At 43.8% G+C, this 18875-nt stretch overlaps 1 long non-coding RNA gene across 1 annotated transcript; it reads right to left on the bottom strand.

Annotated features, from left to right (window-relative positions):
• Nucleotides 1–6890: 6890 nt before the first annotated feature.
• On the bottom strand, nucleotides 6891–8441 carry LOC148072608 (uncharacterized). The gene is made up of 3 exons (XR_015712104.1): nucleotides 7843–8441; nucleotides 7678–7712; nucleotides 6891–7579 (listed from the first exon to the last, which is right to left on the bottom strand). It is a non-coding gene; the product is annotated as an uncharacterized LOC148072608 (long non-coding RNA).
• Nucleotides 8442–18875: the final 10434 nt, after the last annotated feature.

Below are 18875 nucleotides of genomic sequence, written 5' to 3'. Positions count from 1 at the left end.
ATGAATTTTAACCTGAAATGAACATTACAAGTCATTTATCAAATCCAAGCATTTTAACAACGGATGAAAATATAATTAAACTATGAACTAAAATGTATCTCTGATGCCCTCACTAACAATAGGGTGTAAGATAATAAAAGCAACCTTTGGTTTTGATGCATTTTTCAAAGAATGGACATGGAAAGCCTGTTCTCCCTTTGGTCTGAGGCATAAAGAACAGCCTGGAAATGACAAATAAATGGTCTGACACATCAGGAGTTCTGTAGTGAGTGATAAACACTTTCAATTTCAACTTTTTGTCTTCGCCTCGAGGCTTTAAGGTGATATTTGTAACCAGAAGATAAAAATGACAACTCCAGTTAGTCAAACTCCCCAAGTAGTGGATTAGGTTAGCGTTTAGCTTTGAAGTGACAAATTCACCCTGTGTCCTGTGGCACAGAAACTGGAAGATAGACGTTTAAATGTGGTCTTCAGGGAGCTTCAGAATCTACTGTGATATTGAGATATTACTGAGCAATGTTTGTCCTAGACATCATGAAAGAAGAAAGAAAAACAAGAAAAATTAAATAAATACATAAAAAATACAATTGATAATGACTATAATAACAAAATACTTATGTTTAATTTCAGGTAGATCTTGGTTAGCCTTTTGAAAAACTGCACCCACACTGCATATTCACTTATTTAAGACAAGGCTGTAGAGCATCCAGAGCAGGACCACCAGTCTAAGGAACAACCTTTTGAAAAACATTGGTCCTGCTCTGTAGAAACATTATTTATTACAAGGGTTCATTATTTTATTTTTACATCATTCACAAAACAACACAAGGGTTGGAAATATTATCATTATTGCTTACAACTTTATCACCAATTATGAAAATATAAAATTGGTATCCATTGCTATAGAAAGGAATGACAATATAAAAGTCATTGAATTTATAAATACCTAAAACAAGGCAATGTCTAAATGTAAATGTCCCAAATCCCTACATGAAACAACAGCAGGGTTTGCCACTACTGACTAATAGAGTAATATTCCCCAACCTAACCTTTTTCCTGATTGATGCCTTTAGCATTTTGTTTGCTTTTAGATATTCATTCACCTGTTACTCTGCATCTGTAATTATTTTGGGGAGTCGTTGATGTGATGATTAACGTACCCAGTGAAAATGAAATGTGACAAACCTTATTGATAGCGACCTTTTGTTTTACATTTTGAAGCAATTGCACACAAGAGTTTGGGGATAACACTTAATGACTTCATGAATATGACTTTTGCATGAGTTTTGCTTCTTCAGCACTGACGGAATGTCACATGAGGTGAAATAAGGTTCTGAAAATGTGTCCTTAAATCATAGTCTACATTCAACACTGTCATTGATATTGAGTAAAAAAATCAAACCATTACTGTTAATGAAAATATGAACTTACAAGAATAATTCTGTTGATATTTGTATTCATGATCTACTATCAATTAAAGGGTTTGTTTACCCAAAATACCCAACTTCAATCATTTCCTAAAAAAGCTTAAACAAGTCTATATCTTGTTTGTATCAAAAGTTTAAACAATAAATCATGTTGAGGTGTTACAACAAGAGGGCCATTACAGACAAGCAGCTTAGAGGTTGTTTCTAAGTTTGTTTGAACGGCGATTTTGAGCACAATACAATGGATTCATGTTTTTGTCAATAACTCTAAAAAGGCAGGATTACTATGAAAATAATCTCAATTTTTATTCAACATGAGGGTAAGTGACATCTACAATCCCCTTCAGATATGAATGCAGAGTCCTACTTTTTAAAAGTTATTATAATTTATTTAATTCTTCAAAATAGACACAGTATAATATATATAATTGTATATACTAAAACATTCTCATGTTAATGTAAAAGTAGCATTAAATAAAATCATGGTCATGATGAGGGACTTACTGCATCTAAGAGAGGAAGACTCAGGAGAGTTGAAGTTTCACTTTAGTTGCCATTTAAAGAAGTAAACAGACGCAATTTAAAATGAATCCCTTTAAAATGTATTATCCGATGGATGGTAAATGTAAAGAGGAGAGGCATGAGACTTGTTTGAAGAAGATTGTTAAAGATGGAACTAACGGATTAAAGAAGATGATGACAGCCAGGTGATGTAATATATCTGTTGAACCATAACTATAAGCTGCCAGAACTTTTCTTTTTTAAGGGATCAGCCAAAATAATGTAAACTTATTCATACGCAGAAACAATTAAAAACGGCTGCCTCAAGAAGGCTTTTCTTATCTCACTAATAATGGAATTCCTCTGAATGTTTTTAAACTTGGGAAGTAGCTTGAGAGGCTTCCTTATCTTTGAAGATTCAATTGTGTTATTAATCCCCAGTGTTGTACTTAGAAGGTATTATGATTGTAATTAGGTTTCTGTTTGCCAATACAAGTGTTACGGTTATCTTGGCATTAGAATAGAATAGAAAGGCTTTATTCATCCCCAGAGGGGAAACACACTGTTATACATTGTTGTTAGAATATTTGCTAATATGTGTTGTTGTGCTGACAAAATATCACTAAAAGATTCATCCCCTGAGCACATTCAGAATACACTGCAGAAAAACAGTCATGCACTCGGACAACAAAGTTAATATTGGATCAAAACTCCAAGAGTAGATGTTTACTTTTTTTTTTCCTGCATCAAATATACTGGTATTGTTTGAATGTTATGAACAGGTGTTAGCAGAGTGGCTGAGCCAGCAGCACTAAGCACACAAGAGTGGTCTGAATGCTTACTATCAATCTACTTACAAACAAAAATCTCTTTAAATGAAGGTTATCTGGGATTAATATTTAAAACACTGTAAACAATCAGGAAACAACCACCGGCATTGTCTAGACTGTAGAGCAATGCATGGTTGCTATTCTTCTAATCCTTTACAAGCTCAATTACCTTTTTACTCTCTCCTCTTCAGCCTTAAGTAAACTAATATCTGCTGCTTTTTCAATGACCCTGTCTCTTCAGCGTTAATATTTAATGTTGCTTAAAAACTTTAAATGGGAGCAACCGTGCCTGTCTGTAATTCCAACATGGTAAATAATTGATGTGGCTGGAATCTGAAGCACTTCTCCACCACAGGAAACTCATGTCTGCTTACTCATTGATACATTTCCCATCAAGACTTGTGTGGGTCTGCCAAAATTCCCAATAAGTAACAAGAGAAACCCAGACTAGATGTCATTTTCATTCTTAAATTTTATTTTAGCTGTTTTGTGTACAGTATCTCAAGCATGTAGCATGAAGAGAAAATGATGAGGTGTAGTTTCAAGACTGTTGAGTGTGATATCAATGTGAAATCTGAGATAGACAATGATGGGAAAACAGAAATGGAAGGATTACATATGAAAGTGTGTATTTATCACATCCTGTACATAAGAGTGAAAACCCCCCAATAATGATGACTGTTGTTGCACTTAGAGGCAAAGTTCACAAGCTCACACACTGAGGGTAAGAGGTTGTTACTAAATAGGGCAAAATGAACCACCAGTGTATTTCTCAGGGACAATATCAGTCCAATTGCTTCCGGAGTGTTTTGAATAAGTTGCATTCTGCCTGACATTGTTTAAAGAATATATATATATAAATAAATGCAATTTAATTTTCAATCTATGCGCCAGTACGCTTGACTGTAATGTAAGAGTTACATTATAGTTATAAAAAAAGTGTGAAAGTTTTGTCATCATAAAAGTTTCAGTGACATTAAAAACATTTTAATCTTCAATTATCTGGTAGTATAATACAAATAAGTATGTCTTTTTGCCCTTGGATGACATTGTTTTGGGTCTGGACTGTTTCCTCAGCTTTTGAAGTTGGTCGTTTGTGTTCCTCCTTGTCTTTGTTTTTTAGTTGCATGGCGAACCAGAGTTAGGGTGTAAGGCAGGACAAGATCACTGATGTAAGGAGGAGCCTGGCCATGAATATTTCTGAAAGTAATAACCAAAATTTTAAAATGGATCATGAAAGAAACTGGCAGCCAATGCTTTAAGGATTGGGGAAATATTAGTTCTCCTACTAGAGCAGACTGAACTCTTTCTGCAGAGTTTTGTATAAACTGCATGCGAGAAAGCTCCTTCTTGTTTGGACACGAAAATAAACTTAAATAGTCAAAACGAGAAGACACAAACGCATGAATTATGAACTCCAGGTCGTGTTGTGACACCATTTACCGTGTTGCAACGAGAGACATGTCAAATACAACACCAAGGTCTCTCAGGCTCAGTTTGACAGCAACTCAACCCTCATCAGGAACAAAGGGTTTTCACTCAGCCACTGTTTGATTTTTGGCAAACAATTAACCAAACTGATCATTTTCTGGTGCTCAGTTGGATCAAATGATTTTGACCAGTGGAATCAAGTACAAAAACAAAAAATAAAGGACCCAAAACAGAACCTTGAGGGACTCCATACAAAAGATCCGCTGATTCAGACCTCATTTGATTGGCAGATACACTGAAACTGCACCAAGAAAGGTATGATGAGAACCACTGTAACAGAGACCCAGACAGTCCCTCTTCATCCCTGAGTATTCTCAGCAGGGTCTGGTGATCAACTGTGTCAAAGGGTATTTACCCGAATCAGCCGACATCATGTTGTCTTTGGACACTTTCAGTAGGGCTGTTGGGAACAGGCTCTGTCTCTACCACCTCACCATCCCTAAGACTCTGCTGTTGACTTACTCCCTGGGCCCCCTTCCTCCTAAGATTTTATAATGTGTTTCGCCCTGAGGCACAGGTTCTTTGAAACCTATTGTATATGTGATCCCATGGCTGCTGGGTTGATTCCTTCTTCATGTGCATTGTGTTCTCCAGTGTCTCCTAGAGCAGGGGTTCCCAAAGTGGGGGTTCGCCAAATGATTCCCATAAATCAAATACATTTGGAAAAAATAAAATACAGAAAAATTCAGCCATAATTATTAAAATTATGAAACATAGTACCATAAATTCTGGACTATAGATTGCACCTGGTTTAAATCCTGTGCATACTGGCAACAGACAAATTCCCGGTACCGGTATCCATAGCGTTATGAGAATATTGCGTAACTGTGAAGGAGGCAGAGCACAAAGGTGTTTGCGTAGCAAGTGGTGAAGGGAGAGAGAGCGGCGCCGTGTGCCAGTAAGTAATTAAGTAAGTAAATTATATTTTTAGAGCGCTTTTTCAGACCAGGGTCACAAAGCGCTTAAACAATCAAAACAATACCCAATAAAATATTTACTTGAAAGGTCAAGATAACAATGAGAACAACACAGAAGTGTCAGAAATCAAGGAAAAGCCTGCACTAATAAAAATGTCTTGGGATGTTTCTTGAAGGAGTCAGTAGACTCCATCAAGCAAAGAGAGAAGAAGATCATTCCAAAGCCTAGGAGCAACAGTCTGGAAGGATTTCTCTCCTCTGGTCCTGAACGGTGTGCGAGGAACCATCAGTAGATTCTGATCCACAGACCTAAGAGTCCTTTGGTTTCACATACCTGTGCGTGACATTTATTGAAAATAAATAAAGATTGCGTCTAAATTTGGAGAATGATCTACGTGTGGCCGTCCCCACAATTAAACCACGAATGGACTTGCTGTGTTCCGAGCACGTTGACAAAATACTCATTCCTTTGATTGGCTAAGCCTGTTAAGGCCTTCAAAAAACTATGGCAGCTGTTTTCCTATGCACCCGTTCTTCTGTATCCGGATCCATTGGCAATAACAAAACCAATAAAGTAACTTATTGTCAGTGTCACCACCTTCCATAGGTGGATTATGGACACAACTCGCTGAAGACTTACTTCAGCTACAGGGATGTCCCTTTTCCTGGCAGCTTATAGCTACCAACATCCTCTTTTTCCCCTTAGATGAGAGTGAGACAGAGACATAATCAATGCTGCTCGATCTGGTCACACACTTGGGCAGGCCTGCCCCACACCCAATCCGATTACTGGTTGAGAAGTACTGTGTACTAGCTTACTTACTCACTTTGCCTGATGGTGTGGGACTCAACTCAGTACCTTCCCCACCAGGTAGAGTCAACAAGATGGCTCCCAGGTTTGTGAAAACCCATCAAATAGAGAGGGTCCCACCACTGTACACCTCAAGCTCCCTCCGTCGCTCGAGGTCAACCCGACATTTCAGGTCTCCCTCCTAAAGCCAGTCACCTCTAGTCCCCTTGGGTCACAACCAAGGACCCCGCCACTGCTGGATGCGTCACTCTAGTTTGCAAGGCCATTCAACTTGTGGACTCAGCAGAAGCCTGTCCACAGTGACTTTGGTTCTGCTTGACGTTTAACCTGTATAACTCCATCCATAACATGAAATATTTCCCCAAAATTGGACCTGTCTATAGATCTCTCCTGATTAAAATGATATTTATTATAAATAAATGTTAAAACGTCTTAAATGAAAGTTTGTTAAATATTATTGTTGTTCTTTTTACACTTATGGTTGTTATATGGTGTGGTAAAACAATATGGGAATTTGATGAGGTTATACCTTGTTATCTAATTCAAAGTAGCTGCTACTCCTTCGGAAAAGAGCTTTAAGAGTAATATTGTTGGACTGTGACACACAGAAGGACCCAAAATCTCTTATTTTGGAGTAAAAATTATTTACTCTAGTTTGTAACAAGAAGGTCATGGCATCGAGGTAACTCACCATAATGGTCTTCCCAAATTGTAGCAATAAAAAGAGTTACTGACTTAACACTCGCCTGGAACATTGACACATGGCAAAGGAGACGCACAGGCACAAAACAATAGATGAGGGAAGTAGAATAACGGAGCAGGAGTAATTATCACCAGGTGCTTTTTCCCCTTAAAGTGTTAAGGAGAAAAAGGGAAGACAGGCAAAAAAATAGAATCTGACCAAAATAACTACAGGGAGTGCGGAAATATTAGGCAAGTTGTATTTTTGAGGATTAATTTTATTATTGAACAACAACCATGCTCTTAATTAACCCAAAACACTCATTAATATCAAAGGTGAATATTTTTGGAAGTTGGAGCAGGGCTTTTTTAGTTTTAGCTATTTTAGGAAGATATCTGTGTGTGCAGGTGACTTTTACTGTGCATAATTATTAGGCAACTTAACAAAAAACAAATATATACCCATTATAATTATTTATTTTCACCAGGGAAACCAATATAACAGTTCAACAATCACAAATATACATTTCTGACATTCAAAAACAAAACAAAAACAAATCAGTGACCAATATAGCCACCTTTCTTTGCAAGGACACTCAAAAGCCTGCCATCCATGGATTCTGTCAGTGTTTTGATCTGTTCACGATCAACATTGCGTGCAGCAGCAACCACAGCCTCCCAGACACGGTTCAGAGAGTTATACTGTTTTCCCTCCTTGTAAATCTGACATTTGATGAGGGACCACAGGTTCTCTATGGGGTTCAGATCAGGTGAACAAGGAGGCCATGTCATTAGTTTTTCTTCTTTTAGACCCTTTCTTGCCAGCAATGATGGAGCATTGTCCTGCATGAAAATCATGTTTTTCTTGAAGGATGCCGACTTCTTCCTGTACCACTGCTTGAAGAAGGTGTCTTCCAGAAACTGGCAGTAGGACTGGGAGTTGAGCTTGACTCCATCCTCAACCCGAAAAGGCCCCACAAGCTCATCTTTGATGATACCAGCCCATACCAGTACCCAACCTCCACCTTGCTGGCGTCTGAGTCGGACTGGAGCTCTCTGCCCTTTACCGATCCAGCCACGGGCCCATCCATCTGGCCCATCAAGACTCACTCTCATTTCATCAGTCCATAAAACCTTAGAAAAATCAGTCTTGAGATATTTCTTGGCCCAGTCTACAAGTAGACGTTTCAGCTTGTGTGTCTTGTTCAGTGGTGGTCGTTTTTCAGCCTTTCTTACCTTGGCCATGTCTCTGAGTATTGCACACCTTGTGCTTTTTGGCACTCCAGTGATGTTGCAGCTCTGAAATATGGCAAAACTGGTGGCAAGTGGCATCTTGGCAGCTGCATGCTTGACTTTTCTCAGTTCATGGGCAGTTATTTTGCGCCTTGGTTTTTCCACACGCTTTTTGCGACCCTGTTGACTATTTTGAATGAAACGCTTGATTGTTCGATGATCACGCTTCAGAAGCTTGGCAATTTTAAGAGTGCTGCATCCCTCTGCAAGATATCTCACTATTTTTGACTTTTCGGAGCCTGTCAAGTCCCTCTTCTGACCCATTTTGCCAAAGGAAAGGAAGTTGCCTAATAATTATGCACACCTGATATAGGGTGTTGATGTCATTAGACCACACCCCTTCTCATTACAGAGATGCACATCACCTGATATGCGTAATTGGGAGTAGGCTTTCGAGCCTATACAACTTGGAGTAAGACAACATGCATAAAGAGCATGATGTGGTCAAAATACTCATTTGCCTAATAATTCTGCACTCCCTGTATATCAATAGTAAACTTTAAACATGTCTCACCATTTTAAAAGGTAGAACACACAAATTAACTTTTTAAAAATACATGAAAATTAAAAACGCCTGACTTAGTAGACAGACTTTTGTTTATGTAGAGATCCCGAAATTGACTTTTACCCGAACATCTTACCTGATAAAGTAGAAAACAGACGTGGCCGGAATGTCATAAGGTTGAGATCGATGAACGCTGTAGTGAGAGAAGTAAAGTTGTGGAAATTAAAAAAAACCTAACCAGTGTTAAGGTTTTTAAAGTATTTATGTAATTGACACTTGTTAATACAAATACAAAACCCTTTAAACAATAACACAATAAAATAAATGGCATCATTCACAAGGGCAAACACGTAATACAAAAAAGCTTTAACATTGGCAAACATAAATAATATCAGAAAAAAAGAGAAGAGATTCAGGTCATTACATGACCATCATGATTATGATAATTAGTAATACTTGAATATTTGACCATCTCAATAAACCTGCCATGGTATATAAAGATAAATCTGTGCTGTTCACCAACAACATCGACTTGATGAAGCCCACAGCAGTCGACCTTGTAATCCAAACAAAAACCTCCAAGTGTTTACAAGTAAGCCAGACAAAATTCTCTCTGAGAAACAAATAGTGTCTCTAAAATAACCAAACAGCAATCAATAAATGTTTGGATTTGAAAATAATGGATTTGCATTAGATTCATTTTCCCCTCAGCATTAATAGGTCTGATTTTCTATTCAAAATGAACTGTCCTCCACAGGAACTGGAGTTATTTTATTTCGTTTTTTTTTAAATGCCATGTAACAAGTCTGCTGTCATCACAGCGGGTCTCCCAGTGATACACTACAGCTGCGGGATTAGCCTACAAGGCGGCTGGCAGTGAGCTTCTACAGCTCTCCTGAGAGACCTGAAGTGGTCGACCCAATAGCGGAAGTGAAATGTCTCTTTCAGTCTTATAATAACAAAGTCCAACAGAATAGAGTTCACAAAACGGCAAATCCAAAACGTAGTCTATACGACCAAACAAATACAGGAACAGAGGAGGGAAGCAGGCTGCAGACAGTCACTGGTTCTAAAAACGAGAGGAAAGGTACTGAATCAAGAACTAGAACTTAAGGTGCAGGCAATGCCTTGAATGTCCATAGGAAAAAAGGGTTAGATCCAACAATAGCCGTAGAAACGAACGGTCGTTACCAGGTTGGGAAACTTGACTGCTGGCGCTGAGTTCACGGACCATCAGAGATTTAAGGAAGCTTAAGGTGCGGGCTATTCCAGGTTGGCATGCCTGACGAGAGTTCAGGTGACGAGCATCCTTCAGGTATGTGAGGTTCTTGTGATCCATTAGAACTATGAAGGGCACTTCCGATCCCTCCAGCCAATGTCTCCACTCCTGAAGGGCAGCCACCACAGCCAGAAGTTCTCGGTTTCCAATGTCGTAGTTATGTTCTGCCTGTGTAAGTGATGTTGTTCAGGCCTCTGTAGTCAATACATGGCCTAAGGGTCTTGTCTCACTTTTGGACGAAGAAGAAACCTGGGGGGGGGGGGAAGTGGGGAAAAGTCTTATGAGCCCCGTAGCTAGCGACTCCCAGATGTAGGTCTCCATAGCCTCCCTTTCGTGTCGAGCTAACTTAAAAAGGCGGCTAGCTGGGTAAGTCGAGCCTGGGATAAGGTCAATAGTACAGTCATAAGGGCGGTGAGGAGGGAGAGTGAGAGCCTGGTCTTTGCTAAAGACCTTGCTAAGGTCATGGTACTCCGGAAGAACTAAGGCGAGATCAGGAAGAGACAAAGGTGGAGACGGAGGAGACGTGGAGTGAGCTACAGCGGAGCGAAGGCAGAGAGAGTGACAGAAAAAACTCCACCCAAAAATCGAGGAATTAGCCAATGCAAGTTGGGGGTTGTGACGCCGACGCCAGGGAAGTCCTAAAACCACAGGTGAAGATGGGGACTAAATGAATAACTGATGAATAACTAAAAACCGCATAGTCTCTGAGACAGTTTAGTGAGTAACACTGGGCAAGGAACAACAGCACTAATAAGTCTGGGACAGTCAAGTTCTAAAAGTGGAATGTCAAGAGTCCAAGCAAAGTCCACGTCAATGAAGTTTTCATCTTCCCCAGAGTCCACTAGTGTTTTAACAGGGTTCATAGTGCAGTTGAAGGTAATAGAGGCAGGTACATGAATACGGTTGGTCAAGTCGGCAGTAGTCAAGGTGTAATCTACCTTAGTAGGAGGTCGAGGAGTCTTGGGTCGTAGTGGACAGGACTGAACAACCGCAGTACAAGCAGTGACCCGGGCCAGTCTGTGAGCTCTGTCTTCGTCAGTCAGACGGGTCCTGCCCAGCTGCATTAGTCCCACAGTTTCTGAATCAGGGAGAGGAAGACTAACACTAGGGTAACTAGGTAACAGGTTGGTCCTCACCTCCCCAACTCTCTTTCTGAGCCGGTTGTCAATTCGAATGGACAAATTAATTAATTATTTTAAAAACCCGTCCCGCACAGCTAACTGGTCTACAAGCTCATCTCTCAAGCTGTGAATATACGCAGCCTTCAGAGCGGGTTCATTAAAACCACTCTCAGAAGCTAGTACACGGAAATGTACAGAATAAGTACCGACTGAGTTAGATCCTTGATGGATATTCAACAGCTTTCTTGAGGTGGTGGCAGATCGAAAAGGTAACTCAAATACTCATGCTCATTTCATCAACAAAGGTCTGAGAAGATACTTAAACGGGAGAGTGAGACTACCAAAGAGCCGTGGTCCATTCACCAGCTTTCCCTCTCAGCAGATTAAATACATATTAATTACAATTTAGCTATATCGTTGGAGTAAGAATGGGGCTGTTGGTCAAACGCTAGATGACACTGTAATAATAACCTGCTGTAGTGGCCGACTTCTACCAGGTAATGTTCAGGGGCTGGTATGTGAGGAAGCAGCAGCGGCAGCTGGGGTCTGAGCGGTTTCGTTATCGGCACCAGTAGAGTGCTGCGGGGAACACTGCAGTGTAGCTCTGAAGAATTGAAGAGCCAAGCACAGGTCTTGCATGACTCTCTCCAATGAAGACTTGGTAGAGCCTGGGTGAGTAGAGCGTCGCGAAGATCCTTTATTTCCGCTGGGTCCATACTGGCCAGCGAATACTGTGACGATCTTGGAAGCGGTCGACCCAATAGCGGAAGGGAAATGTCTCTTTCAGTCTTTAATTAACAAAGTCCAACCGAATAGAGTTCACAAAAACGGCCAATCCAAAATGTAGTCGATACGACCAAACAAATACAGGAACAGATGGGAGAATCAAAAATCAAAAATGAGAACTTATAATGGAAAAATAAGACGCAGGCAAAGCCTGGTATGTCCATTGGATAAAAGGTTAGATCCAACAACATCTGTAGAAGTGAACTGCTGTTACCAGGTTGGGAAACTTGATTCACTGGCGCTGAGTTCACGGACCGTCAGAGATTAAAGCATCCCTCAGCGCTGATTGTGACATCGCCTTCAGACGGTGCTTCCCAGCATCCGTCAAAACAAAACACAACACAACGATGAACGGAAACAAGGTATACAAAATAAGATACATGGAACGGAATCATGACAATTAGTTTCCCAGCAATATATCACTTCGATGTTCTTGTTAGTCTAAAAATTATTGTTACAGAACAAATTGAGTTAAAGTATAATATCATGATGAGGAAGAGAAAGGGGGCTCAGACTTATACTTGTCCAGAGAATGACTGATATATTGCCTTAGGTCAAAGTTGGGGTAAGATTGACACCTTTGACTCCCCAATGAATCCTCTCCAGCTGTTGCAGAAAAAGACATCTTTATTTAATCTCTTTTTCACACTAAAATATTCATCTATGAGGGAAGAAAAATCATCTTAAGCCGGCTGAGGATTTTAAGAGGACAGTCCAGGATTTGGAAATGGTGTTTACTTTCAGCAACTTCCTTTCAACACAAATGACCTCTCACTTTAGCTCCAAGATTTTTTCTTCCTTTCCTTAATACTTTTTTTAATAGGAGCTCAAGTTTAAACTTTGTGCAACTGATTCTGGTATTGGCGAAGCTAATATTGTAAAGGATAACACGTTTAGAACTTGATTGATCCCTTAGCTGATTTTCTGGGACTCCTGTGTTTGTCTTATGTGTCTTGGCCTTTTACAGCATGTATTTTAGCTGTATATTGATTTTGTTTGTTAAAGCACTTTGTGACCCTGTGTTATGTTTAACGATGCTGAACCCAAAGCAGACAGAGGCGATGTTCCAGAGAATACAAAAAGGGGTTTATTGAATAAAGGGGAAGCAGGTAGTGGAAGAGTAAGCCGGAGGGAGAGCGAGGTCGGCGAGCTGGAGTGAATGATCCGGGTTACTGCAGGCAGAGGAACAAACGTTAGATGAGGTCCAAAAAAACAACAAGAGACTAGAGTACGAGAGCGAGGTAGCAAATACACTGAGCCAGTCACGTATAGTTACCACGGTTGAGTGAAGTACGATCTGGTGCCGACCGCGGGGAATTCAAGGGTTGATGAAGGGGGTTGATTGGGGATCAGGAACAGGTGAGCGTGATTGATGATGAGGACCAGGTGTGAGGTGAGACGACAGGAGGAGTGGTAGACCAGGGGAAGGAGAACACAGCAGACTGCTGTGACCACAACAGTACCCCCCCCTCAAGGGACGACTCTATGCGGCCTAGGCCTCTCTGAGTGAGCCCGATGGAAGTCACGGATGATGGAGGGGTCGAGGATGAGACCCCGCAAAACCCAGCTCCTTTCCTCTGGCCCATAACCCTCCCAATCCACGAGGTATTGATGCCCCCTGCCCCGACGACGAACGTCCAACAACCGCCGGACTGTGAAAGCTGGGTGGCTGTCAATCAAACGGGGAGGGGGGGCGGGGTGGAGAGAGAGCTGACGGAGACTGGCTTAAGGTGAGAGACATGGAAGGTGGGGTGAACGCGCATGGCTGGAGGCAGCTTGAGTGTGACAGCTGAGGGGTTGACGATGGAAACAATGGGGAAGGGACCAACAAAACGAGGGGTTAGCTTCTTGGAGCCAGTCTTTAAGGGGAGATCCTTTGAGGACAGCCACACCTGTTGGCCCACCCGATAGGCAGGAGCGGGAGCCCGGTGGCGGTCGGCAATGTGCCGGTTCTGCTCGGCGGAGCGCAGCAGAGCGGAGCGTGCGACCCTCCACATCTTGCGGCAGCGGCGGAGATGGTGTTGAACCGAGGGGACGGAGATATCCTCCTCCTCGGCGGGAAACAAGGGTGGCTGGTACCCCAGGGAACACTCGAATGGGGACATGCCGGTGGCAGCGCAGGACATGGAATTGTGGGCATACTCAATCCAAGAGAGATGGTCGCTCCATGCAGAGGGGTTGCGCGCAGCCACACAACGAAGTGCGGTCCCTAGGTCCTGGTTAGCTCTCTCAGCCTGCCCATTCGTCTGTGGTTGGAATCCTGAAGACAGGCTGACAGAGACTCCAAGTGCTCGACAGAAAGCCTTCCAAACTTGGGAGATGAATTGGGGGCCACGGTCGGAGACGAGGTCAGTGGGAATCCCGTGGAGGCGGACGACATGCTGCACAAGCAGCCGGGCAGTCTCTGTGGCAGTGGGGAGCTTGGGGAGGGCAATGAAGTGAACTGCCTTCGAAAATCTGTCCACCACCGTGAGTATCACAGTGTCCCCTAGAGGGAGGAAGACCGCTCACAAAGTCCAGGCCGATGTGAGACCAGGGCCAACCAGGAACGGGAAGGGGACGTAGCAGACCAGCAGGAGCTTGATAGGAGGACTTGGCCCGAGCACAAACCGTGCAGGCGAGCACGAATCCTCGAGGGTCAGCGTCCATCGCTGGCCACCAAAAGTACGTCAGGAGGGACAGGGTGTGGACCATGCCAGGGTGACAGGCAAAGCGCGATGTGTGGACCCACACCAGAACTTGGGAGCGAACCACACTGGGGACGAAGAGACGGTTAGGAGGACCGTTACCCGGATCCGGTTCGGTGACTTTGGCCTCCCGGATGAGGGACTCGATCCCCCAGGTGACGGCAGCGATCCTGAGGCAAGAAGGGGAGAGGATAGTGTCAGGGGAAGCCGGTGCGTCCTCAGGGTTGAACTGACGAGAGAGGGCGTCAGGCTTGATGTTACGGGAACCCGGACGGTAAGTGAGGGTGAAATTAAAACGCCCAAAAAACAGGGACCATCGGGCTTGGCGGGAATTAAGGCGCTTCGCTGCCTGGATGTAGGACAAGTTCTTGTGGTCGGTCCAAACCACGAACGGTTGTTCAGCCCCCTCAAGCCAGTGGCGCCATTCCTCCAACGCCAATTTTACAGCCAACAACTCTCTGTTACCTACATCATAGTTGCCCTCAGCAGGTGCCAGCCGCCGAGAGAAAAACGCGCAGGGGTGAATCTTCTCGTCAGAGGCAGAGCGCTGGGACAGGACCGCCCCCACCCCCGTGTCAGACGCATCGACCTCCACGATGAATTGCCTGGAAGGGTCAGGTTGGATGAGAATGGGGGCAGACGAGAAAAGTCTTTTTAGATCCGAGAAGGCAGTCTCCGCCTCGGGTGACCAGGCAAATGGGAGGGCAGGAGAGGTGAGACGAGTGACAGGGGCTGCAACCCTGCTGTAGTTCCGGATGAACCTCCGGTAGAAGTTTGCAAACCCCAGAACTGCTGCAGTTTCTTGCGGGAATTGGGTATGGGCCAGTCTGTCACCGCACTGACCTTCTCGGGGCAGGTCCTCACTTGTCCGCTCACTATGATGAACCCAAGGAAGGATACAGAGGTGACACTGAACTCGCATTTCTCGGCCTTTACATAGAGTTTGTTCTCCAACAGCCGCTGAAGAACTTGTCGGACGTGCTGGAAGTGCTCCTCCTGGTTCCGAGAAAAAATAAGTATGTCGTCCAGATAGACAAAAACAGAGCGGTTGAGAAAGTCCCGGAGGACGTCATTTACGAGGTTTTGGAACACAGCAGGGGCATTAGAGAGGCCGAAGGGCATGACCAGGTATTCAAAATGGCCGAGCGGGGTGTAAAAAGCAGTCTTCCACTCATCCCCTTCACGGATGCGCACCAGGTGGTAGGCATTGCGTAGGTCCAATTTCGAGAAGACTGTAGCGCCCTGCAGTGGCTCGAATGCGGAACTGATGAGGGGCAGGGCATACTTGTTCTTGATCGTAATGTTGTTGAGTCCCCTGAAGTCGATACAAGGACGAAGAGACTTGTCCTTTTTGGAGACGAAAAAGAAGCCAGCACCAACAGGGGAGGAGGAGGGTCTTATGAGGCCAGCCGAAAGAGAATCTTTGATATACTGTACTTCTCCATGGCCTCCCTCTCAGGCCGGGACAAGTTATACAGGCGACTACTGGGCAAGGGGGCGCCGGGGAGGAGATCAATGGGACAGTCATAGGGGCGATGAGGGGGCAGGGTGAGCGCACGACACTTGCTAAACACCTCCGCTAGGTCATGATAGGCTGGGGGAACCAAGGAGAGGTCGGGGGGTACTTGGGGCGAGGGCACACCTTCCTCTGCTGGAGGCAGTGCAGATTGAAGGCATGTGGAATGACAGAAGGTGCTCCAACTCACCACCTTGCCAGACGACAAGTCGAAATGGGGGTTGTGCCGCTTGAGCCAGGGGTAACCCAGGACCAGAGTGGTACGAGGAGACTGGATGACGTGAAACTGAAGTTTCTCATGGTGATTACCAGAAACAATTAATTCAAGGGGCTTGGTACGATGAGTAATAAGGGCCAGGTGGCGGCCATCTAAGGCGTTAGCGTTTAGGGGCGAGGGTAATTGTTCAAAAGTAATGCCAACCTGAGTAGCGAACTTGGCATCAATGAAGTATTCGTCCACTCCCGAGTCCACCAGGGCGGGTACCGGCAAGGGACGTCCGAGGAACAGTCTCACTGCTGGGCCTTGTCTTTTGGCAGTGACGAACGGGTGGAGATGAGATGTCCGGGTTGTGCACAGTACAAACCCACCCCGGTCTTTAAGCGACGGGACCGCTCAGCTTCGGTGAGACGAGTGCGCCCCAGCTGCATGGGTTCCTCTTCAGGCACAGCACATCTCACGGGGGCAGAGGGGGTAGCTAACGGGAAGTGTGGGGAATAGGAAGTAGAGAGTGCTGGGGGTACGGAACTCCCCGTCTTCTCCCTACGCCGCTCGCGTAGGCGGTTATCCAGCCGGATGGAAACGGGGATAATTTCGTCCAGAGTCTCAGCCTCCTCCCTAGTAGCCAGCTCATCCTTGATGGACTCACTGAGACCGGAAAGAAAAAGCCCATGTAGTGACTTATTGTTCCAGCCCGATTTTGCTGCATAGGTCCTGAACTCTACGGAGAACTCAGCTACACTGCGGGAGCCCTGGCGTAAGGAAATAAGGCGTTTGGCGGCGTCCCCTCCCTCCACAGGGTGATCAAAAACCTTCCTCATTTCCGCAACAAAAAGATCAAAATTATCCCTGACTGGAGAATCACTGTCCCATACTGCTGAGGCCAACGCTAAGGCATTACCCTTAAGTGACCCCATAATGTAAGCTATCTTAGCCTTCTCAGTGGGGTAGGTGAGGGGTTGTTGACTGAAAACTAGGGAACACTGGATCAAAAAGGCCCTGCACGTACCCATGTCCCCAGCGTAGCGTTCCGGCGCAGGAATGAGAGGCTCTCGGGCTCGTGGCAGGTGTGTTGAGGAAGTGGGGGCAGGCGGAGGAGTCGTATGCAGTGGGGGTTCCGGTGTGTGGGGAACCAATGCGTCCAGTTGTGCGGCCATCAGAGTGACTCGGGTGGCGATGTTTTTGAAGGCTTCCATAGCGTCCCGGAGGGCTTGGCTGTGCGATTGCTCTGCAATCTGAGTGCCTTGAGCGGCGAGAGCTCCGTGGACTTTGGCCATGTCCGCTGGGTCCATCTTGGCCAGATCGTTCTGTTATGTTTAACGATGCTGAACCCAAGAGCAGACAGAGGCGATGTTCCAGAGAATACAAAAAGGGGTTTATTGAATAAAGGGGAAGCAGGTAGTGGAAGAGTAAGCCGGAGGGAGAGCGAGGTCGGCGAGCTGGAGTGAATGATCCGGGTTACTGCAGGCAGAGGAACAAAAGTTAGATGAGGTCCAAAAAACAACAAGAGACTAGAATACGAGAGTGAGGTAGCAAATACACTGAGCCAGTCACGTATAGTTACCACGGTTGAGTGAAGTACGATCTGGCGCAGACCGCAGGGAATCCAAGGGTTGATGAAGGGGGTTGATTGGGGATCAGGAACTGGTGAGCGTGATTGATGATGAGGACCAGGTGTGAGGTGAGACGACAGGAGGAGTGGTAGACCAGGGGGAGGAGAACACAGCAGACTACTGTGACCACAACTACCCTGGTCTAGAAAGGCGCTTTACAAATTAAGTTTACTTACTTAATAGAATTATTTTGGGAAATTAGGGTCAAGAACAGAAAAAAACATTGTTTATAATAAAATCTTAATTTTTAATAGTTTTTATATGATTTTATTTTTACATTTTTTCACAAGAAAAAGGTGCGTTTTCTCTGTTTCTCTGTTCTATTTTCAGGATGTCTCTTTTTGGGATCCTGGAGAGACACTTGGTCAGCTTTCCCCCATGAAACTCAGGGGTAGATTTCTGGCCGAATGGAATAGTTGTCTTTGCTTCAGTTTGTGCTGCCACGACTTCACCTCTGATAAGCAGGTGGATTCATCTATAGATAAGTGGACTTTTACTTGTTAAATATTAACTTAATATACATAATGCTTTGTTAATAGGGATAAAATAAAATACATGTAATGCTTACATGTAAGGAAGATTTGTTACGTGGATTAATTTAGGGTGAATTATTAATGATCCTTGGTTTTTGCAAACTTAAAATAGACTTTAGATTTGACTGTATATTTTGTTATTATACAAATTTAATTTTTGTTTTTTGTGCAGATCCATAAAATTATCCTGACAACTGTTAAATGGCGCATTGATAATTTAAGAAGAGTACGTTGAGTCAAAGTTAAGTTTAATTACTAAGATCCCTCTTCAAAGATTTTCTGGAATCTGTGTCTGATTGCTCTTTTAAAAAGTTTGAAATACTGCAAATACTGTTTCTGATCACTTATATCACAAATCAATAATCCCCCAACATTTTTTATTCAGTTTTGTATGCAAATGTGTTAACTATCAATATGGCAGTTTCTGATTTAATTTGGCTATGCTTATTAAAGTCTGAGCATAAACAGTTACAATACATTAAATCATTAAACTGATATTACTGATTCTATTCGGGTACAAACAGGCAGCCATCAGGCACAGGCCCTGGATCAGCGACTTCCTTCTGGGCTTCCATAATGAACCTCTTGACATCCCACCTGGAGACAATGATGAAGCAGGAGCTGGGAAGGATAGTTTCAGGAATGGGTGTCAACAGTAGGGGATCAT

The sequence above is a fragment of the Callionymus lyra genome, chromosome 8 (assembly GCF_982586985.1).
Source record: "Callionymus lyra chromosome 8, fCalLyr1.hap1.1, whole genome shotgun sequence".
Classification (NCBI taxonomy): domain Eukaryota; kingdom Metazoa; phylum Chordata; class Actinopteri; order Syngnathiformes; family Callionymidae; genus Callionymus; species Callionymus lyra.
The sequence above is the reverse complement of the archived record's forward strand: the minus strand, read 5'-3'. Positions and strand labels throughout refer to the sequence as shown.